The sequence below is a fragment of the Wolffia australiana genome, chromosome 9 (assembly GCF_029677425.1).
Source record: "Wolffia australiana isolate 7733 chromosome 9, ASM2967742v1".
Taxonomy (NCBI): Eukaryota; Viridiplantae; Streptophyta; class Magnoliopsida; order Alismatales; family Araceae; genus Wolffia; species Wolffia australiana.
The window spans coordinates 8188171-8215650 of record NC_135843.1 but is presented as its reverse complement, the minus strand read 5'-3'; the positions used below and the strand labels follow the sequence as shown (position 1 = coordinate 8215650).

Here is a 27480-nt window from a genome sequence, read left to right as displayed (position 1 = left end):
ATTCAAAATGCACAAATCCAAATACAATCAAGGAAAAAGTACCAGATAACTTGATCCACGGTGGGACTCCTCTGTGTCTTGCAGTTGTGATAGAGAACCATCAAGAATGAGCTCCCCCTCTCAAAATTTGGCTTTTATACTTAGGTTACATGGTAAAAATCACCATTTTACCCCCGTTTAGTACTTAATATTTATCTATCGATGTAGGCTGGATATGATCCAACCATACAGATAGAAAAAGGGGATCAAGACGAACAAATCCATAAAAAAATCATCTCAATCGGACTTCAGGATCAAAAGTTATTAATAAATCAATTTTAAACCAATTTAATCCATTGGATTCAAAATTGATTTATTTATTAATTTCGTTTTAAAACACGCAATGACGTGCCGCTCTCTCATTGGCTGGCGCATTTTGAATCCTACTTTTTGCAGAAAAGTCCTTAAAAAGCCTGGAATTGCTTTTGGACGCCGCCCAAAAGTAATGCGTATATGCCCCTCGCGCACTCTCTCTCCTCCGATTTCTCCTAAAAACATTAAAAATATATATTAAAAATTGCAATAAAACCCTGTAAAATTTTAAATTGGATCTTTACACTTGTAGTGGCGACCGAGAGCTGTTTTCAGGGTCTTTTTGCAACGAAAGTTTGCAAAAAGGCCCTTGAAAGTTGGAAAATAATAAAAATACTTCTTTTTCTAATATAAATATACTTTTTTCCTTGAAATAAATACATTTCCTCTTCAAATAAATCTCAGAAAAAATCCTAAAAATCCGTAAAAAATTATAGAAAATTATAGAAAAAACACTTATTCATTCCCATGCTGATAAATGTCAAAATAAAATATTAAATATGCCATTTTCATTCAAAAATAATTTTTTTGAGCTTCAATAAATCCTTTAAAATTCATAGAATTAACAGAAAATTAGGGAAAAATCAGAAATCACTAGAAAACACTATTTTCATGTAAATATATGATAACGACCCCATTTTAAGCTCTTTAAATGCATAAAATCATGCTAATAACATGAAATAAAGATAGAAATTAGGGTGTTATCACACTCTATCAGAACTGCTGATCAGGTGGATGTGAAAAGGTGGGCCCATTGATGATGAAACTGGTAGCTTCAAAGATGTCTCCAATGGGTGGCCTGGTGCACTCTATCAGAACTGCTGGGTTTAATTCCATCCACTTGCCTCCCAGCGGCAGTCCTTGTCAGCTAACAGGCGGAGGCTGCCAATGGAAGGACCATGGCTGCTCCAATGGCCATCCAAGGCCACCCCATTGGGATAAGAGTGTGGTGCCAAGGCAAGGCCACCCTAGTGCACTCTATCAGGCCTAACCCCTTGAGGTGTCAAGAGAACCCTTCTCAATCCCTTAAATGGAGAGGGGGAACCCTAATTTCTCTCATCTTGGACACATGAAAGAAGGGGGAGGACACGACTCCTGATGGTGACCCAAGAGCTTGTGGAGATAACGTGATATATCTTAAAAGCTTAAAGGACTCTCAACAAGATCACAAAGGATAATAGTGTGGAAACCCACATACCAAAGCTAGGGGAGCGCAGTTGGCGTCGCCACTCTCATTCTTTGAATCAAGGAATTCAGTGATTTCTCATTTGAGTTTGATTAATTTCTCAACCTATCATCATTATTATTATTATTAGAAAAAAACTATTGAGAAGGTCATAGAAATCGACATGTATGTTTTCAATCAAAAATCATGCATCGATTTTGTTTTGTGTTCTATTGAATAGCTTGTGTGTTTGATTATTACTATTTGAATTACTGATGGGGTCAGTTTGCAGTGCTCGATTTAGATAATTCTTCGTGCCTTTGTGTGCGGTGTGGTGCAAATATAGAGCCTTTATGTGTGCCTTTATGTGTGCCTTTATGCCCGCTTGGAATGCTCGCTTTGGGTGGAGATAGGAGAGATAGAGAGCAGTGCCATACTCTTTTGGGAGATAAGAAAAAAGTCCCATCTTCAGCCACTCAGTTAAACCACACAGATTTCAAGCTCGTAGACAGATGAAAGAGAGGGAAAAGAATGAAGGCTGTTTTGTTTGGATTACATGTTGCAGTAGGATAGATGACGGGTGGCGGAGTAGACCTCACCTAGTCCCTATGTGACAGTTTCACCCATTCCTTCTTTGCATCAAAGTTTTAACTAATTTAAACGCTAATACTTGTAAATTTTACTAAAATTCTATCTTTCTGAGCTTAAATGATTTCAACAAAACTCTGTTATCTAATAAAATAGAACTAAATTCACTTAAATTTTTCTTTTTTGTGTGATTTAAAATACTTATTTGTGTTGATATATAAGTTTTTTTACGTTCCTTTTAATGCATTAGAAATCTATATCTAAAACCGTTTCACCTCTAAGTTTTTTTGTATTTCTTTAATTTTTTTTATTTATCAGAGAGTGTTTTACTATCTTCAAAGAATCAGAAAATTAATTTTTATGCTACTTGTAAGAACATTTTCATTGTATTTTTATTTTATCCCAATTAAATCAAAATTGTTAAAATGTCCTAAATTAGCATATCGCGAATACGGTTCATGATTTGCTAACTTACAAAGTACAGAATTGTGAATACGATTCACGATTTTTATGTGATTTAAGGGACAACTAGTATCTGAAATAGGAGATTTACAATCAAATAATACTAAATAATTTAGAAACGAACTAAAATCTACGAGTTAAGACGACTACATTTGGAAATTAAGAAAAAACAGCAAACGGGAATGAACTAGGGTTTTTTAAAATTTGAGCATCAAATTAATTGCAGACTGAATTCAAGGGGCACCTAGGAATACTAGGAAGAGATTATGGCTCTGTTTGAGTGGAATTCACGCAACGAACACCACCAAATTTCTGCATATTTGAAGATGCATATTTGAACAGTGGCCGGATCGTCGATTACGTCTTCAAAATTAGCTCCAAATCGCTCCAGGAAGGGTCTTGAGTTTTCGAGGAAGGTAGGCGATACTTCCTAGAGCTTCAAAATCAAGAACAGCCTCTTCAATCTATCATTCTCTCTTTTTATGGCCGCGGGATCGGAAGAACAGCTTCTTCCAATTTTGTTATTTTTTTTATATTTTTTGTGCATTGTAAGCTCAGTGGACAATGCAATGCGATTGGCTCATGGTGCCTCTGTGTGTCTCCATTCCATGCGCGACATGCATGAAATCGCGTACGTGCGTGTCATGCACCGACGGCCTGAACTCTTCTCCTGATTTGCATATGTGGCGCTGTGTGCAGTTGCGCCGTTTGTGCGCCCTGCACCACTTGCCGATAGGTGAGCGCTATAACTGGCCCAATAAGAGTCGATCCTTTGCAAAAAACTTATTTAAATGGCAACACCTAAAATAAATCCTAAAAATATATATTAATACCGGAAAAATGATATTATTATTTTCTAAAGTTCATTTTATTTACTTCCTTTGTCTTTATTTATAGAAACAGGTCAATTATTCGTTTAGTTTCACTTAAAATTCATTTTAAAAACATTTAAAGTGTAAAAATTGACCTAAATATTTATTAACAGTATTTTGTAACTTGAAATTCAGGGAATTTATTATTTTAACCTAAAATCATGATAACATGCGTTTAAAATTTATGTTTTATGAATTAAAAGCCCTAAAATATCATGAAATTAACAGTTTATGAACTCTTATTTGTATGTTATGAATGATGATGATGATGGTTGGTTAAGTGCAGCACGGATATTTGAACGGCTTGCTAGAAGCGTAAAGTAAATGGATGTTAGTTTTGGGGTGCTTTTGTGATGAGAATAGAGATAAAGAGATTGAGGGTGTACCAAATATGGTAGGTGTAAATATTGAGATCCAGCCTACGGAGTGGCGGCGACGCGGTTTCACTTCCTATCGTCTCCTACAGCCTCATCGTACAACAGTTGGCGGCCAACGAAGCAGAAGCTCTTAGTCTGAAGAAGTAAGCTAACGGAGATGCCCCTTGGTAGGGAAAGATGAGACTTTATATATATATAGAGAGAAAGGAGGAGGGGGAAAACGTAAAGGAGAAGTTGCCCAGGAAGCCCATGGTGCAGTATTGTGACAACGGGGAAGCTCAGATGGAGAAGATTCTTCCTCACGCTGTCTCTTAGCCACACGATCAAAAGGATTCCAACCCTGTGTCGGTTCGTCATAGTGAAGAACTCTCTGGCCTGGCCCTCTTTCACGGGATGGATCTTCTGCCCCGACGATGATGAGGATGGTGATGATGTCGAATAGATCGATCGAAGCATCTCGTAACCCTCAAGTTCGGCTTGATATTTTTACAATTTTATAAAAACATCCAATAATATACTTCCAGTTCCAGTCTGGTTTGATCTGTGGACCTAAACCTGTTTGCTCAACCAGTACACCCTCAATTGCAGGACCTACGACCCTGCTTTGGTTTGATCAAACCGTTCTGAAACGTCCATCCCGGTCCTCGTTCCTTAATGCCTAACCCTACTTTCGACTTCACAGCAGTCTTGCCCTTCTCCAGGATCTCTGAAGAAAGACTTTTCCTCCATCGCTGGAGGGCACACGCCAATGCTCCCCCAATTGAAGCTGCACCACAGCCCCTGCAGGAAACTTTGAGGCCCATAATAAATATAGTCGCGTGACAGAACTACCTGAATTATATTTATTACTCATTTCTAAATTTTCGATTTATGTAGTAACTTTTAAATGTTCCGTCTTTAATTACTGATTTCTGTGTTTCCTTTATTGGCCGCGTGGATCTAATCCCGTCTGAGTGAAATCCCCTATAGTTGTGTTTTATCTTTAATGAGATTGGCAAATTTTAATTTATTTACGCGGTTTCACTCTGACCGAAAGCTAATTTCCCTCAGGATAGGGCCCAAACGGACGGGGGGCGTCTATTATCTAAAATCATCATAGTCCACATGACGATACCCTTCGCGCTGAGTTCTTGATCTTCAGGCCTTCCCTTTTAAGAACGCACAAAATGACCAGTCGAGCTATTGAAAAGTGATTACGGAATGTAAGAAGATGAAGCTGGGATTGAAGTTTTTTGCTGCAGGAGCGCTTCTGGCAACGACCGAAGCGCCAGAGATGATAAATCAGCGTCCTCTGGGCCCTCTAGTCGTTTTTGGAAACAGGTGGACGAATTCAGAGAATCTGTTCGAAGATTATCGGATCTTCCTGCTTGTGGCGAAAAGAAGAAGCAGATTGTTAAGTGGATCCAACGAGCGTTCACGCCCAACTCCCCGCAAAAAATAGCATAATTCACCCGCAAAAATTTGTGGTGGTAAAGTTCTTCATTCATCTGCCCTCCATTCAGAAAATCAAGGTTCTACGCTGTCATCTAATTCTCGTCTTATGAACATGGCGCAGCTTCAACCTGGCCGTAGAGGAGGGTCTGCATCCCGGCGGAACCCAGGAGATGCGCCAGGTCCGGACACAAGTTCCGCTTCAAGAGCTTTAAACACTCGGAGGTTGGGTATATTATTCTTTTGTATTCTCTATTTCTTGATTCCGCCGGGGAGCAGTTTCTCAGTTTGTAGTGTACAATGGTTTACAGTGGGGGGGTTTATGAAAGATAACTTAACGTAACTCGAGGGATACTTGTGAATTATTGAGCAAACTTTTAGGGTCCAAGCTAAACTAACGAGAGGATTCAAGAAAAGTTGGGGGCATCAAATCGTCTTTCAAGTCGGCGCTTGGAAGTAGGTGACATCCCTTCGGTGAACTTGCTCTCTCTTTTCTTTTCTGGATGTGATTACGGTTTCGGACTTCTACTGTAAAGACTCGTCCTCCCATTTGAGAAGGCTTTTTTTGTCTAATCAGTGTGTGACTTCTACTCCTGAAGGATCCGTCAGCTCTATTAGTTTAGTATTTTAGACTCCATTAACTCAAGATCCTAAACACCACTATCTATTTCCCCTCGTTAGGCGTAACGTGAAAACCAATCAAATCCAGTTAAAACTAACAAACCTAGACCTACCTTCGCCTTTTCTCTGTCTCTCGCTCTTTCTCCTCCTCCTCTCCACACCCCCCCCCCCCCTCTATCCATATCTCTCTCGCTCTTTCTCTCCCTTTTTCAGTCCCCCTTTTACCGTCTTATTCAATCACTCGATCTCACTCCGCACTTCTTTATCTGCCTCTCACTCTCTAAGCCCTATCTCTAGTTCCTTTGTGTTGTACACAATCAAGGATTCGTTACCTGCTTTCCACTAAAATCGACAATTTCTCATTATCCTCCATTTAAAACTTTTTATGTATATTATGGATCTCTGTCTTTCTCGGGGGTATTTGGCTTTTCCGATAATATCGATAAAGTGTAAGGAGTTCTGTGAAAAACTTTGATTGGATATCACATAAAGGAATTTCGGAATGAAATAGATAACGATGGACTTTCTTTGAAAACCCTCTTTTTCCCCTCTAATCTTGGGCTCATTTCCCTTGCAATGCAGATATATATTTCGCCGAGCATGTGGTAGGTCAGCCTGCTGACCACCATACATATGTGGCAAAAGACTGAATGCCTGATATTAGCAAGAACTCATAGGATAAACTGAAATTGGTAATAGATTTAATTTTGTGTAACGATTTTTAATCATTCCACTAACTGAAATTGAATGGTGTGTAACATATGTTTCATTCTACTTTGCAAATCCCGTGAGATCAGCGACCACAATCAAGAAGAATTGCTTGATTTGTGTCATGGTATGACCTTCAATTCCATATCAGAGGATTCCAAACAATCTGTTTGTATGTGGCAACAAGACGACAAAGATGGTTGTATAGTCATGATGGTATCAACAAATTTATCTGCCCTTGATGTGAGGGGTAATGAGTCAAGGATTATGATGTAATAAAGTACTTCGTAAACTTAGGTGACGTATTCAAGTTAGGTTTTCCAAAGATTTCTCAATATGTTAGTCGTAGCTATTTCGGCCAATTATGGTTTTTCCTGGAATAAAAACCCACCAACTATTGAATTGTATGGACATCTTATTAATAAATAGTATTTATTTATGTCCAGTGATAAGCCTAAAACTGGGTATGCAAGTTTAATTAATAATGTGGTTTGAATTAGGCTTATGCAATGAATATATAATATTTACCCATAATCACAATTGGAAAGTACAGGACGAGGAAGGGCTCGAATCACAGAAAGGCAGTTCTGAAGAATTTTTCATTCTATTTGTTATGAAATGATTTCGAGAATGATTTAATTTTTTATTGTAATTACCCAAAGGTATTTAGATTATTTGTATTGGTATTTATGTTTTTGGTCAGAGCACTGCAGAGATGATCGTTATTATTTAATACCTATGGTAAAAAATAACTATAGTGCAATGAAATGTGATTCATCAATAAAATTATTATGTATTTAGTTGGGAACTAGTAAGCAAAGAAATTGATTCAGAAATCGGACTTTAAGATGGGCGAGTTTTTTAGTTAAATTTTAAATTTGGGTGAGATATATGTGGATTTGAATTTTCCAATAATATATTTCCAACCCTATAGCGATAAATTAGGCAAGATAATGTAGAGAGTGAAAATAAAAAAATAGCGAAAAAAGAGTTGTAGGTAAAATTCAAAGTTTGATCTATGGATCTAAGGTGCCAGATTAGTTCAGAAACAGTTCAGAAATTAATAGTTAAACACAGATCTTAAATCGTAACCAAAATGCAATGCTAATCACAATTTAAATCACCTCCAACCGGGATGTACATTTAGCCCCTGCCTTGGTCTTTTGAAACATTCAAGAAGGTATTAAAAGATTGAAGAAGAAACTTACAATTTCAATCCCTGAATAAAAAAGTGAACTTTCAAAGCAACCCATGTGTTCTTCCTGGCCAAAACTAGTTGGGGAGGGCTTCTTCGGTCCTTTTCCCCTTTCTCGCCACATCTATTTTATAATCCAACCTTCTGGATAGTGGAGAGGGAAAAAGATAAATATACCCTCAAAATTTGGATGCAATTACATGATTAGATCTCAAGATATCGCCATTTTGCAATCACTTAATACCTCCTTGGATTGATTTGATATCTCCTCCACGTGGGCACCAGCCAAGTGAAAATGGCGCTTTCTGATTCGTTAGGCCTGTTTATTGTTTTCTCCACTATCTGATCAATGCCTCCATGTCATTGTGCTAAAGACAATACAAGTATTGCCCATCCAACGAGAGGTTCCAAAATAGTATTTTTTGAATAGATAGGAACGTGCCATGTTGTCCCAGGTGTGCATGTCTCATTTTTTTTAAAAAGCTCCTTTGAATTGAAGAAATATGCGCAGTTAGAAATTTTCTTTGTGCATTTATTGCACAAAAAAAGATGAACAAAAAAAGACAATAAATTTTTATCACCTCTAGCCACCTACGTCATGTAATAAAAAATACTCGTGATTGGATAATTATGGCATCCCAAATAGTGATGGCATAATTATCCAATGACAAATAATTGGCTGCGCCAATAATTTGCGAGATAGAGACTGAGCTGTATTCTGACGTAACGGTTAAAATAAATTCATAAATGCTATTATTAAATGTCAAATCAATCATGAAATGTATTCTATTAACTCGAACAAACATTTTATGGCTAGCTACTAGTCAGAGAATTATAAAAAATATGTGAAGTAGGATGACTAAGGAAATAGGGCGACTGAGGAGATGGATGGATGACGACAGGTAAAGGTTGGTAGACGGGTTTGTAGGGAAGGATAAAACAACCCATATAATTCCCACGGTCGGATTCGGACTTTAAAACCGATGAAAATCTGGTGGTGCTGCTCTGACCCTTATCGAGGGCGGGAGTATTGTCTTCCCCCACCGCGACGATGCCTAAGCATCGAAATCAATACCCGAATTCACGTCGCGAGGAAACACTCAAGAGAGAGAGAGGGGAAATGGAAAATCCAAACCAAATCTAATTTTCTGACGGCGGTGGAAACTTATCGAGAAAATACTGGGCGGAGAACACTTCGACACCAAGGAGTTCAGGCGTACCTCAGCACCGTAGTGCGTGAAGAGCTTGCGGGGAATTCAGATCGTGACGAGGCTGAGTGAATCCGGGCGTTGAGAGGCCCACTGGATGAGGAAAATTCTGGGTGTTATAGGCGTTGAACGGCCCTGGTAGATAGTAGATGTCGTTGTCGTAGAGTCAGGCGTAGGCGAATACCCGCGTTGCGAAGCGCGTGTAGGGTGCGCGGAGCGCTCGGAGTGCACGGAGGGCGTGCAGCTCGAAGCGTCAGATGGTGTCGACGATGAGCGGCGTCAGTGGCACAAGCGTGCGCGATACTGACTGGCAGCCTAGGGCACTCTGGGTGGCGACCTGGGGCTGCCTTGGGCAGAGGCGTGGGGCGGCCTTGGGCGGCGGCCTTGGGCTGCCTTGGGCGGAAGCCTGAGGTGGCCTAGGGCGATGGCCTTGGGCTGCCTTGGGCGGCAGCCTAGGGCTACCAAGGGTGGCAGCTTCGGCCGGCCTGGGGCAACGGCTTTGGGCTGCCTTGGGCGGCAGCCTGGAGCGGCCTGGGGCGGCAGCCCAAGGCGGCAACCTGGGGCGGCCTGGGGCGGCGGCCTTGGGCTGCCAAGGGCGGCAGCCTCGGGCAACCTTGGGCGGCGGCCTTAGGTTGCCTTGGGCGGTAGCCTAGGGCTTCCTGAGCGGCGGCCTAGGGCTGTGAAGGGTGAAGGACAAGAAGGGAGAGAAGAAGGAAGGGGAGGAATGGAGACGACCGGCGACGCGAGGTAGTGGTGGTGGCGGCGGCGACGGAGGCAACGGGATAGGGTTGAAGAAGGGATAGGGAGGCTTGGGCAGTCCTCCAATAAGAGTTAAACAAAAACTCGATTCTTGAATTATGACTGCCTAAGTGTTTCTTGAAAACAATGGCCTATATATACAGGCCTTGGAGAAAAGAGAAAATGACGAGAAATTAGAGACGAGAAATTAAAGATGTGCTTCATGTCACGCCAAAGGACAGTTGTTGATCTGCCTCTAGCGACGTGTCATGACGTACGTAGGGACGTGCGCGGGTGGAGACGTGCGCGGCTACGGTTGCGGCATGTCCGTGGCGGAGGCGTTGACTTCGGTTGACTTCGCCGTTGAGTCCGTAGCAGGAGTGCTGACTTCAGTTGGCCGTATCGACGCGTTCAATGGTGTTGTGTTGGCGTCCTCGCCATCAATATGGAACTTCCAGAAAAATTAGTGAATTCTTAAAAGGCATTGGACAAGCATTATATGATCTGAAAAAAATAAATCTTCAATGCACTTAGTTCAATATGTCATCATACAAATACTAAATTTTTAAAAACAGATCATGAAACCATAGTGCAAGGAATTTATGCCTATTTAATAATGAAAACATGCAAATATGACGTTAGAACATATATATTTGTGTAATATTCACCAATTTTGTACTATAACTTGCACGCCATCATCCATTCAAAAGACAGAATTTCACTTCATCATTTTACATACCAACATAAAAATACGTAAAAGTTAAGACTGTATAGCTAATATGTATTGCACATTTCCATAGTCATATTCACTTTTATAATGTTTTTGCTTTGAATTAAGCATGTTCAGGTCATATCATAAAGTTAACACGTTAAAAAAGATTAATTTTTAATCAAATACTTAATTTTCTTGAGTATTATATTTCATGTTGTCATTTGGTATGCCTTCTCACTTCTTACATAGCGCTGACGTGGGTAATTTATTGAATTTGAGTTATGCAAAATATCACAATGAATATTGTGATACGAATAAATACAAATGAGATTATGATATATCCTGTTTACATATAAACATAAAGTATTTTTTTATTCATTATTCTGTATGTGATGAAAATTAATTTCTAAAACCATTTTGTATTACATTCGGAATGTTGTTAGATCATTTTAGATAAGTATGTAGCACGTGAAAACACATTTTCCATAATACTTTAGAAATTTTTGTAAAAAGATAGAGGTCTCCAGTTATGTTTAGATAAAGGGATTTAAAAGTTTTATTCGCCAAGGCATTAGTGAATGATTGAATAAACAAAGCTCAAGTACCTAGAAGCAATGTGTTATGCATCGTTGATTGGTCCAAACTAAAGGGTGCAATTTGATTGAGAGTCGTTTGTAAGGATAGTTAAGTACCAATCAACAATTTAATTTCCTTACTAGTAGTATTTTAGTAAGGGTCGATCCCTCAGGGAGCTAGGTAGTTAGTTAGAAAGATTTTCAACTAGTATTGCAAGTTCAAGATTCATATAACCTTTTTTGTAAAGCTTTTAGTGATTATGAAGGTAAATGTTCAATTAAGAAGGATGATATGAATTTTACCAAGTGTAAAAAAATTTCCGTAGAAAGTTTAGATTGAAAATGATTTTTGAGAATGTTTTCAGAATTTTTTATCGTCTCTAGAGAGAGATAAAAAATTCTGAATTAATTGAATGGAAAAAAGAAGAGGAGGAGAGAGATAGCGCACAAGCCTGGGCGCTTACGCCACTGCTTGTGCGCTGGGCTTCGCCGCTCCGCCGCGCGTAGAGGTCCTCTCACGTGCTATGGACCAAAACGACGATATCTGGAGTTCCAGATATCGGTTTGACACGTGTGAGTAGGCGTTGGAAAGCTTGAGAAGTTGGCTATCTGCTTAAGTATATTCATGAAGCTTAAGAGAATTCTAAAAGGAGATAGGGTGGAAAGAACAGCGTAACCTTTTTGTCACACCACAAATTGCCCAAGATTGTTGCTCCAACTCCCTACCAACTGGCTTCAAGATCCAGGACGCTTCTAGAAGACTCCTTGCACCTTCTGAATGAAGATGGACCCAGGAACAAGCTCAAGAAAGACACAAAGTAAACAAAACAATACTCAATTCTTGGATGCCCTCAAAGAGGGTGAGGGGGGCCCTTTTATAGGGGTACATGTGTTTGTTTCAGTCATTCTTGGTGGTTGGATCATGGATGAACGTCCAGGATTGATTTCTTGAAGCTTCAATCCAGGTGAACAGACCCCAACCAACCAGATTCTTTACCTCCAGGTCGTATTTGGAGGGAACAGAACAAGTTGGTTAGAGTTTGTTACAAACCATCTCTAGCCCTTGGATTTGGGCTGGAATGGATGGATGGATGGGTTCCACCTCATGGATCCTGGCCTGGATCTCGACCTTGAGCTCTCATCCAACCAGGATCTGCCATCTGGAGTCACCCCCATATGTCTTGATCAACCTGGAAGCCTCCAAGGACATTCTAGAAGGTCTCCTTCAAGCTCCTTTGCACCAAGCCTATCAATTGAGTCAGCTCCACTGGTCAGCGTGTATCTTTTTTATCTTTGCTCCTTTTGACTTGAATTTTTGTCCCAAGATTTCAGACTACTTTCTTGACTTTCCCATAAAATTTCGTAATTTTATGACCATGAAAAGTCAACCTTGACCTGAAAAGTCAACACACTAGGGAAATCGTTAGATTCATATCCCACTTGACTCAATGAGTCAAGTGGGGGTTAGAAATATCCCTCAAATCCAATTAAGAGTAAATCCAGAACTGTTTAACTTGTGAAATTCATATCAAATCATTGATGGAAACACTAATTAAGTAGAAATGTAAGTTTTTTCATCTTTAGGGTAGTGAAAAGGCATGATCTCATTACTATGCAAAAACAAGCAGTTTTGGCAATGATGTACTTACTTTTAGAAGATATAAGATGATTAATGCATGGAAATAACTACCCTTATTTGAGTTTATCAATCGTCAAATTGTCATACTGACTTTAAAACGCTTAAGGCATGTATACAACACAATGCGGGACACTTTGTATTCACATGATTTTTAATATAGTTGTAAGTTTTACAAGTCCCCCTTAGATTCGCCATAACCCTCATTTACGTATTACACAGAGACCTATTTTATGTATGTTGAATCAGAAGAAAATATTATGAATCCATAAGTGTATATATGATAGTGTAAATCATATACGTTTTTCCGATTTTGTATTTGTTTAGATTTTGGATAGAAGAACTCTCTGAAATTAGAATGGTTTGTATTGAATGTGTAAATTTTGAAATAGTTATAGGTCTGATGGACATTCCTTGTTTAATGAATTCAATCTGAATGAAGATCCAATCGAAAAAATGATATCTAGAAGTTAGTTTTCAAAAAGTTATGATGTCATGAAATATTTCCATTTCTTATTTTTTATTAATCATATTGTATGTGAATTATCTGTCTTACTAAAGTAACCTAACCACCTTGCACATACTTCCATTTAAAATATAATTTTTACAATAACTAGTTTTCTATTACTATTAACAAGTTAAATATTTATACATTCAATTTTTTATAAATTTATTCCATATAAGGTTTGAAATGATGTCCAAAATAAAGTATACATTGCCATATTTAGGCTATAAAAATATATCATGTTTTTTTTTAATAATGGACTGGTTCAGAGAATTCAAAAAATATGAATGGACTGAAAAAAAAAGAATGATAGATAAGTTAAGTACATAAAATATTTCTGATAAATTAATATTATAAATGGGAACGAAAGACATGAATATGATGATGTATGTTCAAAATCACTTATGTAGTTAAGGAATGCACCCTTAACGTCACAAAGATTCCAATAAATCACAAAACAAAATAATTATGTCTTAGTGAAGAATATATCCAAAACCTTTTCTCCTGGACCAAACTCAAAAAGTTGTGTAGAATCCTCACACATTTCCCCTATATTTTTTGCATAATTTAAATTAATCACAAATTTATGTCCTTTGTAAAAGTTACCTATTAAATACCAAAATATGCTTCTGAGTTTAAGTATGAATTTTGACTGTAGTATGATATTTGGGAATTGAGGCATGAAAAAAATACCCATAACTACTTTATTTACACGCGTTCTTGTATCATATGACTTGTGCATAAAACAATAAATCGTACAGATTCTTAAATATAATTTTATCTTCTTCATACAGCTTGAGTGTGGCAAGTTTGAGCTTTTTGTCATAAAATTGGAAGTAGCGTCGTATGGAGAAGGAGATAATAAGGAAATTTTCTATTCTTGCCCATAGTGATTTTTTCTACTTCGAACAGTTTTTCCTTCAGTGAATACTATTGGGAATCTTATTTTGTGACACAACACTGTGATTTTCAACTAAAGATCACAAGCTTTTGTGTAATATTATGACTATGTTTTAATGTTTGTGTTTCATTTACAAGAAAACCGTTTCTAACACAAGCATATTGTCTTAATATAAAAGATTATTGTTTTTATCATTGGCTGTAGATGAAATAATTACTGGGACCCTTGGTTTTTTAGATTTTTTATTAACTTATTTTTTTAATTGAGTCCAAATACATTGAAACAAATGTGTAACTATAATACATCTAACTACTGGACTTAAATAACTCATTCAGTGAAAAACATATCCCAAAGAAGAAACATAGGGGTGCTTAAGCTCTAGTCTATTCCATTTAAATTATTATCAAGTGGATGCTCATTGTTGTATCTTTCTTAGTCTCTATTTAACCAACTGGCACATTTGTTTCAACAGCATAACCAATGTATGTGCTGTATAAAATATTTGCATTGAAGCCTCACCAAAATGGGAATATTAATTTGCATTATTTGCCACATATTCCCACTTTCATACTCTAATTTCTTTGAAGCTCTCCGTAAAAATAATATTTATTTCAACAAATGGAAACAGTCATGGGGTCACATTTCTAGTCTGTTTATATGGTATTCAATGTAATTGACAATTTGTGATTTTTGATGTCTAACTATGTAAAACTTCTGTGCTAAAAAAAAGCATATGACATCATTGATATGATATGTCATGATTATGCGACACTTATGAATGATTAAGCAAAGAGTTTCTTGTATAATCTGAAAGAACCTGGTTGTGATGTTTACAAATGCTATATTCCATCACCATGAAGAGCATTTTCCTTCACGGTCCTTTAAAAACCTTCCTGAAGTTGTAGATTAGGAAAATTCCATGAAATCCCACATAACATAGTTGTGTAAAAAGTTAAAGAAACTATTGCTGGGGAATAAGTTATATGAACGCATTAGTATGGCTGCTCAGTTAATCACACTTCCTGGTTATTACTAAGTTCACTGAAATAGAAGTTTATAAATTTTTAGTATCATATGATTATAAAATGAAGGTCTTGAATATGTACAATATCTTACAGAATTAAAAATGGTTATTGACAAATGTTGTAAAGAAGCCTATTCGGAGGAAATCCAACCAGTTGCATTCACATAAACTAGAATTTAGGTTCAATAAGTCTTTTAAGGCTCTGAATTACACTACAACATTTATAAATCTATTTCCTCGATAGAATAGGCTAAACAAGGATTGAGTTTAGGAGGCATATGCAACGAGAGTGACAATTATAATTAAAATATATTTAAAAATAGTTTAATTGCTTGATTTTATATCTTTTATGGGTTTTCAATTATTCTCTAAACAGAAAATCCACAAAATGAAGAAAACATGGTCAAGATTATTTAAAATAAATGACAAAAATGTTTATATTATTTATATTGAATTATAATATTTATTTAAAATTTGAAGAATTTGTGGATTTTTCTAGGACAAAACTTAATTTTAAGAACCAATAAAACTTAAGCTTCATTTGTGGTGATGCATTTAATGGCAGTAATGTAGGACTATGAGTCAAAATTTAGTAGAATAGAGTAATGGATTAAAATCTTGACATTTGCTAAAGGAAAAAATCTTAAATATTGTGCAAGACATTGGAAAACTTAAAGTATAGTCTATCCTATTTATACCTCAAGGAAATAGGAAGAAAATTCTAATCAAACATCCCAGAGATCACAAGAACTTTGTTGTTACTTCCGCCAAGGGACATGTGGTGCTCTTCCAATAAGAATCTTGATCACCCTGCAACTCGGTCTCATAATCTTATAGAAATGATGAATTAAAGAAATCTGATGCACCAGGCCTTCATCCAAAAGTTGGAAGCGGAAATCCCAGATGAGATACAAAGAGAGAGAATAATACATTTAATAAGAGTGTTGTAGCCCTTCCAACCATTAGATTTAATTCCAAAAGTTTGTAGGGCTAGAATTGCTTGAATTAAAGCCAATATCATTTTTTCTCCTTATGAGATTTGAAAACAGACTTTTCAAATGGAAAATAGCGGTTAATTCTTTGGGTTTAGTTGACCCTGTTAATAAAAAGGTATGAATGTGCTTCTAGAGTAGGCCTCTTCTTTATTGGTCATCTTCTTATTACATAGGAGGCAACATGTCTCTCTCCTCTCCTCCCATTTGTACCCCAAATTTAGTTTCTGATTTACCTAAGTCCTATTATTCAACTAAAATTCAAACACACAACAAAAACCCACTTGAAACCCTTACAGTCAAGTGGGCTAGTCTCAAAATCAACAAATTTATAAAAATAGACCTTAGGTAATACTTACTTATTTTATACTTAAATGGTGAACAAGACAAGTACACAAATTAAAAAATGATGGTAAAAATAAAATAAAACCATTTTCTAATTTGTGGTATATTATTCTGTGAAAGAGCTAAGTACTCAAATGATTTTAGATACATGATAAGTCCAAATTTATGGGCTTTATGTCGTCATTTTGATTCAGACCTAACCAAGACTATTTGCAAAATTTCCACTTAAATACTCCATAAGTCATATAGGGCAAGTAAGGAGTCAATCCGTAGAGAGGCAAACTATTAATTTCCAGACTTTTTCTCATGCTTAGGATAAAGAAATTGATTTTGAAAAGTGAAAAATAAAAATTCTGGGATTCTTTATAGAATTGTAAGTAATCTCTATAATTTTGTACGACTTGACGTAAGACATAAATACAAAGAAGAACACTAAAAATATGTTGCGCTATTTTTTTTGATTGTTTGAAACAAAATAAAACTGAAATTAATATTTTGTAGACTTTTTGGAAACTACATTTACACAAAACATCACTAGAAATATAGAAAACAATAGATATTTATTTATTGAAAACAAGAGATATTTAGGAATTTGTTGAATGTAAAATAACTGTAACCTGATTATATGAATTTTTCAAATTTTGCCTAAAAGGTTTGGAATTTAAAAATTCTGCAATAGTTGATGTAATACGATTGGCCGGGATTGATCGGCATATATGACGATGAATAATTTCGTGAATGATATGAATATATGACGATGAAGAAAACGTCGAATGAGCAAGACTCGGTCGTTTACAAGCAGGGAAGAAGACCTCGCCGATCAAGGATAAGATATTGACCCTAGATCAAACTCCCAATGACCCTCTTGACCGACTAGACGACTACGAGGTAAGGGGCGTGTGACGGCCCTAAGATGTTCGGCATTCAAATCAACGGATATCCTTTCAACCACAAAAATAAGATCCTATCTCTCGACAAATGTGGCTAACCCTATCCGTAGATTATATTGAAAGAGGGCAGCGGATGAGATAGGGGAAGACGACACTGAAGGCGGTAATAATTCTGGGAATGACGGAGGGGAGACGAGAGGGTACCTTGTATGTCGATAGTCCACGGCGTGGGAAATGGTGTCTCGACGTAGTCAAAGGCGATGGGAGATTCCGCATGGGTGAGGCACAACAAGGGCGGAGGATGGGTTCTTGGCTTGTAATTACCCCAAGAATGCCTCTAGATGGTGGCTCGTGTCGATTCTTGAATTTCTTGCGTAGTAGTTGATCAGGAATGCCAAGAAGGTGACTATTTCTTGAAGCCTTGATTTTTCTTGAGCGGTAGTAGACGAAGAATGCCAAGAAGGTGGTGGTTTCTTGAAACCTTGGGGTTCTTGAGCAGTAGTTGATCAAGAACGCCAAGAGGGTGGCGGTTTCTTGAAATCTTGGTGGTTCTTGGTGGATGGCGATGGCGGCGGCGGACGATGGCGACAGTGGGGACGATAGCCTCCAAGAAGAGGGTTCTTGAAAATAACCACCCAAGAAGTGTGTGATAGAGGGGCGTTTCTTGATCTTCTTGGATGGATCTTGGAGGAGGTCGATGGTGGCGGCGGACGACGACGGCGGCGGGGATGATAACCTCCAAGAAGAGGTTTCTTGGACGTTTCTTGGGGACTAACAACCCAAGATTCCCAAGGAGAGGGCATTCTTGGAGGAGGTTGGTGAAATCTTGGGGAGGAACAATGGCGACGCGTACCCGGAGTGATCTCGACGGTGACGGTTGACGATGCTTCTCCCTTGGTGACGCTTTCTTGAATCCTTGAGGCCCTTCAGAGTGATCTCAACGGAGGGCTTCTTGGCTTCAAGAAGGGAGGAATTCTTGAATCTTTTAGCTTCTTCGGAGTGATCTCGACGAAGACGTTGAATGCATTCCCACGGAGTGGTCTCGACGTGGGGGACGCGGGCTCCACTCCACGGAGTGGTCTCGACGTGAGCGGGAATAGCCAATTCCCTCTACTCTACTCACTACGATAGGTGGAGACAAGAGTTGTAAAAACTCTTTCAACAAATGACTCAAATGTTCCTTGGGCATGCTATCCCCTTATATAGTGAGGATAGGTGCCAAGTGAACGTGGGGAGAGGACGAACCGTCGCGAGACGTGGTTCGGCCTCTCCTTACAATTTGAAAATAAAACTGAAATTTCAAAAGTAAAAGATAAAAGGTGAGGCCTAACATTGGCCCAGGCAATGAAATCCAAAGACACAAGCAAAACATAAACAAACACAAGGGAAGATAGAGATGCTTACACGGGGTACTTGAACCCGGGTGGCAAGCATCGACGCGAGCTGCTCGGCGTGGCTGATGTCGTCCTGTCGTGCCGTCTCCAGGATGGTCATCCATCAATAGTTCTTTCTAATTTAGATATCTTTATTGATTTTTTAGGAGTTTTATAATATTAAAAATCTAGAATTTCCCGATGCGGCATTGCTAGTAAGTGGTGGAGCGGCGGTGATAAGGGAGCTACGTAATGGCAGCGGAGGCAAAGCAATGGTGTCCGAGCTGCAGCAGTCGTGGAGTGGCGGCCGCAGTGGCAAACCAGAGTTGTCGGCAGGCCTTGTGTGTCCTGTATAGGTCTAGGCTTAATGGGTCAGCCCACTAAGGTTAAAACCCGATTTGGCTTAGTCAAAACTTATCCAAATGGGTTAAGCCCTTTAGGGCTTGGCCCAATATGGTCAGTACTTTGTCGATTTGGCTAAGTCACTAGTGTCGCGTGCATTACCCGCAGGCAGAAAGTCTGGCAGAGGGCTGTCCCTGCTGCACAAGCGCCGTACAACACCACACGACACTACACAGTGGCCGCTATGAGAGGGAAAATCTGAGTTTTGAAAGGATAAAAGTCATATTTAAATGCTATCATTTTGGATTCGTAGTGCAAAATGCTTTAGGATCTAGAGATAGATATGGTGAGATTTTAGCGAGAGAAGTAAACATGTATAGAGAGAGAGAGAGAGAGAAAATGTAAAAAATGAGAGGATAGAAGGAAAACTAAAATATAGAGAGATAAAAGAGGAATCTGTGTTAAGAGTTTGAGAGGGGATTTGAAGGTGTAAACAAAAGAGATTGTCATGTAATTTCTATGGGAGTAACTACAAATGCACATGAATATCTAGATAGAGAAATAGTCATTTCTAGAGGGAAAAAGTAGAGAAAATGAGTGTTTAGATTGAGAAGATGATGGATCGTAATGTTAAATACATGGATAAGGATGGGGAAAATAAAAATACAAGTTCCAAAACCTCACTACAAGTTTTCCAACCCCTCATTGCTTCCGCTCAAGCCTGGATCCTTATACTTTGCTATGTTCAGGGGTTTTTTTACTACAAACAAGAGATGGGATGAATAGAATACCACAATAAGCTTACATTAAGCAGGTTGAACAACGTGGATTCAGAAAAGTGCCTTGTTCTTCTGGCCATCCACTTCCCATAGCACATCAGAATGAGGAGAGATTATGGAAAAAATGCCTCCCTATACATTGGGAGAATTACTTAAAATACCCCATCAGGCATTTCCTGTTATCTTTTCTTGCCTTTTTTCTTCTTCTTTTTCATTGGTTAAAAGCTTCCACGTATAATCTTTAGCAAATTCTTCATAAGGGTTTTGAGAGTCCAATGGGTAAGTCTGGTGGTGGCCCATTGTCCTTAGATTTTTCTTTTAAAGGTCCAAAACTCCACTTGATCCTTTCAAGCCCCTTTGCAAAATCACTAAGCTCCTAAAAAATCTGAAACTCTTTAGATTTACTATCTTCTCATTCCTGTCAATTTCTGCAGCTCCCATGTTGTAGAACATTCATTGATACTACAAATGCTTGAATTCAAATAGCCAATGAGTTTTGTAAAAAAAAACATAATGTGAAAAAATCATAAGTTATAGCTACTGCATATGTTTAGTTAATTCAAGTGATAACATGATAAATTCTACATTAATAGTACAAAAATATCTCTGATGTATGAAAAATGTACATGCATTTGTCATGTTATCAGTACACACCTTTAAGATGGTGGTGATATCTGTAACTGCACCTGTGTATAGAATTGTTTGTGTTCTCATGTGTACCCAACGTTCATTTCCAATGATCTAGAAACTACATACGTGGGGTGTACATGATGAGTTCTAAGATGTAGCGATAAATATGTACATTTTCTCATTTATTATTGTATTCATTTGTAAAATATCCACATAAATTAGAAGTTAGTAATATATAAAGTACCACTTTTTGATGGTCCTATTTATTGGATTTTAAAAATTATGATTCAACCCCACTTTTTTCTTGAATCAAGTAGGTGGTTCTTCTGAATTTATTGAATTTTATTTTATTAACTAAACATATGCCGTAGCTATAAATTGTGATTTTATTTTATTTTTCTTATGTAATTGGATTATCAATGACACATAAATGTTAAACGAGTGTGGGCGCCAAAAGACAACTAGGCTGACTATACACATAAGACCTAGGAGGTCAAATCTGAATCCAGATCCTATAAAAAGCTTATGCCCACTCAAAGTGGGGCATATTGTCCGGGTAAGGTTCAAGTCGGTCGATAATATTTTTTCTTAGAAAGGGGGCACAAATAAGCTTATCCAGATTGCTAGGTCGTGGCTGAAAATTTTATGTTTCTCATTGAGAATCTTAGAGTCGTTATTGGGAATTGAAATGGCATCAAAGATATTTGACCAAAGCACATGGGAACAAATTGGCTCCATGGGTTCTTGGTTCCGTATTTGAGGCTTGTTGCGCTGGTCAAGTGTGCATATCTATGGAGTGTCTGCCATCTATGTGTCATGGCACTAACATGGCACCAGGAATAAAGCAGAGCCAAATGGGGAAATGGACAAGAGCAATAAATGCCCTAATTAGTTATTGATATTGTGTATTGGATTCATGGCCGTTCTCAATTTAAGTTAAGATTTTTTTGTGAAAAACGTCCACCGTTAGGTACATATTTTTACATCGAAAAGAAAAATTGTGTGTGACTCTCTAGGCCCTTGTTATACGAGTTAGAACTTATAGGTTTGGAAATATTAGTGAACTCTTTTATGATAGTTATTCCCTTAATCAAGAATTTTACTGAGTTATATTTTTAAAGCTGTCTCATAGTTTACAAATGGTGCACAATCCAATTTGAATCACTCGAGTTTATCTTTGTGACCCACCGTATTCACCCCAAACAAGCAGTTTAGAAATATATGCATATGACCACATAGGTAGTGTTCAGTTTAAGATTTCATGTGGTTCATCTAATTTGGGCCCAACCGAAAATAAATATTTTGATTTTCCACTTAATAGACTATAAAAATTACCAGTTAAGCTGATTACCTACAGGGAGGTAGTAGTTAACATTTATAATTTTTTCTAGCATCGGAAAATATTTGAATAATTTAGTTTCAAGTATAAAGTTTATAATAAGTTTAATAATAATGAAATATATCTTAGTGTGAAATTATTAATTTTTGGAAGCATAAATATATTTTAACATATATTATGCTGGAAAAATAATTTCACTTATATAATTAAGTTCATAGTAAAATATTTAGTTAAATTATTAGTAGAAACTTTATTTAAAATTAAAAAAGGCAAGAAACATAAGCAACATTTATGTATTTTTTTAGTTATATTTATGAATACCTGCATAAATGGGTTCATGCTCATAGAAGTTTTTGCAGAGGAACTAAAACATAGCCAAACTTCTGCTAAGTTTGCGTAATGTATCGAGGTAAAATTATTCTAAAGCAGACTAAAGATATAATAGAATTTGAATAATACTTGAAAACCTATAAAATACAGCTTTCCAAGACTAAATGTTATTAAATTTTAATGATAGTTTCTTGGTAAATGTTATTAAGTTTTAATGTTATTTAAGATGTAAGGTTTAGAGAAAATAAAACTTTGGTTCTATAGAGAGAACGTTATAGAAAATGGGCATCTAGAGGAATAAATTAGACTAAAATAAAGCAAAGGTAATGAGATAGATGGGACTATAATAAATGTTGCAGATAGTGAAATTCCTGATTCAATCAAAGGGGATTTTGAGAGGACTTTGGAGGGATCTTGCATGTACTACGCCACTCTAACTACTACTTTGAGGCTCAAAACTGAAATGCTCCAATTTAACCAAAATAAAAATAAATAGTTCTGATTTTACTCAGGATCCTCTAACCCATTGATCTCTATCCAATTTTTTTCTATAATTATATGAGTTTATGGAATACAAAACTTATTAATATGAAAGTGAAAAGGTTAGTTAAAACACCCAAAATATCTAGAAATTGTTACGTATGATGAAGTTTGAAAATATTTAAATAATCAATGAAACCACATGATAAATCTGTTATTCAAATGATTGAATTAGTACAAAATGGGTGTTATTATTTAGTATATACACATTTATCAAGTGATCTATAGGCCATAGTCCGAGTACAGCCACCTGTTCATAATATATGTTTGGTTGTGAATCTAAGGACTACTTATGAAACATTGCTGTGAACCAGCCTGATTGGAAGGTTGGTACAGTGGCATTAAGATATTTGTAGAGAGAAATTCAGCAAATGTTTTCAAGTATAGAACAAGGTATCCTTTAAACAGGGGAATTTGGACACATTTTAAAACTTTTTGCCTTGTCATTTCTGTACAATGACAACATAATAATTTAGTAATATTAGATCATGTATTCATGGAACTGAGTAGAAGTATTATACATGCCATTTAATGAATACATCATATTAAAAACACTAAACGAGGGGTGGAGCATGTGATTGGCTTGTCGGCTACATAGAGTTCAATTGATATTATACTACTATCATAACCTCATGTGTCTTCGAATGTGTACTTTCCCTAACATTTACTTGATCAACTTACACCTTATTACTAGTTCTTAAAATGTGTAATGTTTATTATCATCTCACTATTAACTAATTTCTACCTATCATCCCTATATGAATGTCTAATTAGATCATGGAGTTGAGTAAAAGTATCCTACATAAAATTTAGTAACCGTCGTGATTATCCTTCCCTAAGTCTGAAAACTTCTGTCTTGACCACTCATTTATCAGTGTGTACTTCTTCATGTACTATAGGCCATATTAATTTTAAATTTAGCAAGTACTCGTAATTTAGAGTTAATACGTAAGGGGTCAGCTACACAACCATGCCATTAAAGAAATTTGGTTGAATTCTATGTATGATACCATTCAGTGATTCGCATAAATCAATTCAATGGAAATTATCCCCTAAATACCACCCACCATTTGTTCTCGAGGTCTTTTAGCTCATGATAATTGAAACTAAGGCAGAAAAAATATATGCATGCCCTTTACAGTCCTTTTCATTGAAATCTGAACTACTTTTAACATCTAGAGGAGATCTGTATCAAGTAAAGCATCTCTATGATAGCTAATAACATGAAAAACATAATGGCTAACTACACAACTTCCTATTCTTAATTTCACTGACTTTATGATGAGGATGAATGAGTAGTAAGAGACTATGCTCAGGGAATTATGGATTCTAAAGAACACAAAAGAGCACATTCAGAAGAAAAAGTAAAAATTATAGGACATTCTTACAGGTTAAATTCAACTCCCACCAGATAGTACCACAGGTCAATGGGTATAAAAAATTCCCAAAATCCCTAGTTTCCTACTTCGTCCTTTGGGAATATTTGTAATACTCTTTTCACTGACTATCAATGGAATTAATGTAAATTGGTTTTGCAATAAATCAATTTTTATGACGATAGGGAAGCCCCTTTCAAACTTTGGAATTGAGAAATGTACATGAAAAATATATCCTGATTATATTTTTTATGGAAAACGAATAAAGATGAAATCAGCAAGAAGTAGATAATTTTGGATAATCACAAAAAAAAAGTCCAACCACATAAATATCCATCCTCGGTTTGTTTATCTAGTCCTATAGAAAAATTCATAAGTTTCCTCATATAGTTGACAGATATTAGTTTGAGCATTCAGATGAGGAAAAGTTGATGGCGCAGCACAGCCGGACACCATCGAGCCGTCACGCGAGGAGCCATCGTCGTCACCGAGCCCGCCACCGACACGTGTCCAGCTGACACGATGAGCCGCAGCAGCGACGCGCGACCCCAAGTTCAGATACTCGGCATGATGCACGCGCCACCACCATCGGATCGCTTACCTTTCGCCATCATTTTCATCTTTCATCTTTTCTTTCATTTTGTCTTTGTAAGGAGAGGAAGAACCCATATGAGGATTCCTTCCCCTCCCAAGTACTCTAGTCGGCGTTCACAGGCCTTTTCTTTTCCCTCTTTTTATTTTTTATTTTTGTTTTGTTTTGTTCAAAGGGGGGCCCATTTCTTCCTTCCTACATAAGGAGGGGGGGGCGCCCCCCCAAAACTACTATTTAATTTTAAGTTATGATATTGTGAGAATTTGAAGAGTCACGATCGTGAGAACAGGAAGAAGAAAAGAAGAAGAAGAAGAGGAAGGAAGGAGGAAGAAGAAGAAGAGGAAGGAGAAGAAGAGGGAGAAGAAGTGAGAAGAGAACAAGACGCCCCACCGTTCCTACCGCCGTCCGCCGCTCTGAAGCCGTCGTCATCCGCTCAGCTGCCGCCTACCGCCACCCAGCTGCCACCGTTTGCGCCTCTCCCGTCCTCCCGGCCGCCGCCTGCCGTTCCTGCCGCCGTCCGCGCCTCTCCCGCCGTCCCCGCCGCCGCACGCCATTCCTGCGACCACCTGCGCCGTGCAGCGGCGTTCCCCCACCGCGTGCCTCCCGACAGCTACCGCCCGGCCCTGCGTGGTCCTCTTCCCTCGACCACGCCCACGTTTCCACATCTAGCACCCTCCAACATCCCTTCTCCACCGTCCCTCCCAACCGTTCTATCCTACCCATCCGCCCGTGACCCCTCCCCCACTGCCGATCACTCGCCATCCGCGAGCGCCCCTGCCACGCTGGTGGACGGCCCGCGTGCGCGGCAACGTGATCGCGTACACTGCCACCTGTGACGCCGCACGAGTGCCCGCCGTGCCCCCCATCCGCGGCCTCTCCCCTGCCTGACACTCGCCACTGTGAGCGCCGCAGCTAGCACCGGCGGCCTGCCTCGCATCGATAACACGAGCTGCAGACTGCTCCGGCTACGCCGACGCCACTCGGCCCCGACAACGCCGCAAGCCCGGGTACGCAAATCCTACCGATGACCTGATCACGCCTGGACTGCCGCTGACAACGACAACGCCCGCTTGGCGCCCGGTCGTCGATCACCCCCGCCCCTTGCCGGTGCCATCCCGTCACTCAGCACTCCCGCACTACTACGGATCTCCGGTTACGCATATCTGTTGCCAGCGCGACAACGATACCTCTGACTCGCCCTCCTTTATGTCCTTTACTTTCTTCAGTGCACTTTCGGTTCGCCTCTTCCGCGCTCGGGTTAGATAGGTGAGAGCGAGACAGGTTGAGAAAATGACAAATCTTCATCGAGAGTCTTACCTGGCTAGTACGAGTCGGGTTCTCCCTACGCGTGTGAGCACTATAGCGGGGATTCCCCATTCGGCGACGTACTCGCCCTCGACCTTCTCGGGTGAGGTTCAGGATGTTCGTCTGATCTCACGCAAAGCGATCCTATCAATTCACTAGAACGGCATCCACCGTTCGTCGGTGCACGCAAGTACGATAGTAGGACTTTCATACATACATCATTGTCATTATAACTGTCCACTAACATTAGTCGGACGACGTTGACCCACGTAGTCCGACGAGATCTCGATACGATACCGAGTCCATACCCTCGGTGACGATCGGATGACGTCTTGACGATGTTCGGCATCAAAAATTATATTTGATTTGGAATGTTTTCTCTGTATACTTACTATGTATAAGTGTTTTAAGGATGCTTGGGGACCAACGTGAACCAAAGACAGGGTTAGATTATTAAAAAATATTTATGTGCTGCTTTTCAATCATTTGATTGGAAGGATAAGAGACTCGGAGATCCCTTTGTTACATAATGAAGGAATCTCATGATATCCTCCAATGGCATAAAAAAGGAAAGTATGCGTGTGGCAAGTTTAGATTTTTTGAACTTAACCCATATGTTTATTTCAATTACTAGATTATGGATCCATGATACGGCCATATGTAGTGTTAAATGTGATAACACCCTAATTTCGGTCTTTATTTCATGTTATTAGCATGATTTATGCATTTAAAAGGCTTAAATTTGGGTTTTTATCATATATTTACACGAAAATAATGCTTCCAAGTAATTTCTGATTTTTCCCTAATTTTCTGTTAATTATATGAATTTTTAAGGATTTATTGAAGCTCGAAATAATTATTTTTGGATGAAAATGGCACATTAAAAAGTTTATTTCGACATTTGTCAACATGGGAATTAATCAGGGAATTTTTTACGAATTTTAAGGAATTTTCTGGGATTTATTTCAAGAAGAAATTCATTTATTCTATGAAAAAAGGGCATATTTATAAGAGAAAAAAATGTATTTATGCAATTTCTATACTTTTCGGGGCCTTTTGCAACGTTTCGTTGCAAAAAGACCCTGAAAACAGCTCTCGGTCGCCACGGCGGGCGTAAAGATCCTATTTAAAATCATTCAGGGTTTTATTGCAATTTTTAATATATATTTTTAATGTTTTAGGAGAAATCGGAGGAGAGAGAGTGCGCCAGGGGCATATACGCAATTACTTTTGGGCGGCGTCCAAAAGCAATTCCAGGCTTTTTAAGGACTTTTCTGCAAAAAGGAGGATTCAAAATGCGCCAGCCAATGAGAGAGCGACACGTCATTGCGTGTTTAAAAACGAAACTAATAAATAAATCAATTTTAAATCCAATGGATTAAATTGGTTTAAAATTGATTTATTAATAACTTTTGATCCTGAAGTCCGATTGAGATGATTTTTTTATGGATTTGTTCGTCTTGATCCCCTCTTTCTATCTGTACGGTTAGATCATTCAGATCTGGCCTACATTGATAGATAAATATTAAGTACTAAACGGGGGTAAAATGGTGATTTTTACCCTATAACCTAAGTATA

General features: G+C 38.2%; 1 long non-coding RNA gene across 9 annotated transcripts; it reads left to right on the top strand.

Moving 5' to 3' along the window:
- Positions 1–3867: 3867 nt before the first annotated feature.
- On the top strand, positions 3868–7114 carry LOC144707925 (uncharacterized). 9 transcript variants are annotated; one of them, XR_013582588.1, is made up of 4 exons: positions 3868–3958; positions 4866–5284; positions 5371–5702; positions 6450–6650. It is a non-coding gene; the product is annotated as an uncharacterized LOC144707925 (long non-coding RNA). The 9 variants fall into 9 exon arrangements; XR_013582585.1 differs by lacking the exon at positions 3868–3958 and adding an exon at positions 3967–4274 and having other exon boundaries at positions 4404–5284; XR_013582584.1 differs by lacking the exon at positions 3868–3958 and adding an exon at positions 3967–4285 and having other exon boundaries at positions 4404–5284.
- Positions 7115–27480: the final 20366 nt, after the last annotated feature.